The sequence below is a fragment of the Ylistrum balloti genome, unplaced genomic scaffold (genome assembly GCF_031769215.1).
Source record: "Ylistrum balloti isolate Yb309-2 unplaced genomic scaffold, AGI_CSIRO_Ybal_v1 Utg370772, whole genome shotgun sequence".
Lineage (NCBI taxonomy): Eukaryota > Metazoa > Mollusca > Bivalvia > Pectinida > Pectinidae > Ylistrum > Ylistrum balloti.
Genome location: NW_026782452.1, coordinates 633,255 through 633,821, shown reverse-complemented (window position 1 = coordinate 633,821; position 567 = coordinate 633,255). Strand labels below are relative to the sequence as shown.

At 37.7% G+C, this 567-nt stretch overlaps 1 non-coding gene across 1 annotated transcript; it reads left to right on the top strand.

The window, feature by feature from the left end:
* The first annotated feature begins 255 nt into the window (after positions 1–255).
* Trnat-agu (transfer RNA threonine (anticodon AGU)) lies at positions 256–329 on the top strand. The gene has a single exon. It is a non-coding gene; the product is annotated as a tRNA-Thr (tRNA).
* The last annotated feature ends 238 nt before the right edge of the window (positions 330–567 follow it).

Here is a 567-nt window from a genome sequence, read left to right as displayed (position 1 = left end):
AATCCCACATGTGGAACTTGAGAAGAAGTTTGAAATGTCAAAACGACGAAGCTTGATGGCTTTGAATTGCTTGTATGAATACATTCCTTCATTTAATTGTTAGATATGAAATATTCAGGTCATCATGAGCTTCCGGGTCAGATGACCTAACCTGTTGAGTATCGAGTATGATGTTATGAGTATTTTTACGTCTGGATTTGACGTCATAATTATATTCAACATGATTGCGAACGGTTTAATTAAAGCAGAACGCGTGGCTCCATAGCTCAGTTGGTTAGAGCGCCAGTCTAGTAAACTGGAGGTCGAGGGTTCGACTCCCCCTGGAGCCTTTCAATAACTTTTTTTTGTTTAATTAAAGAGCATCGCATCATTATGTCTAAAGATCACCATTTAGTTTACAGATCTAGGCACAATAATTTCATTATTTCTATCGGGTTCAGTTTATAAAAAATATTCTTATTTCATAGCAAAAGCGTGTCAGATGTACGTTTAAAGCTGGGTACTCAGATCTGTATCGAGTAGCGCTTCTGCCATTCGTATCATCATATACACCATTTTCATGGCCTG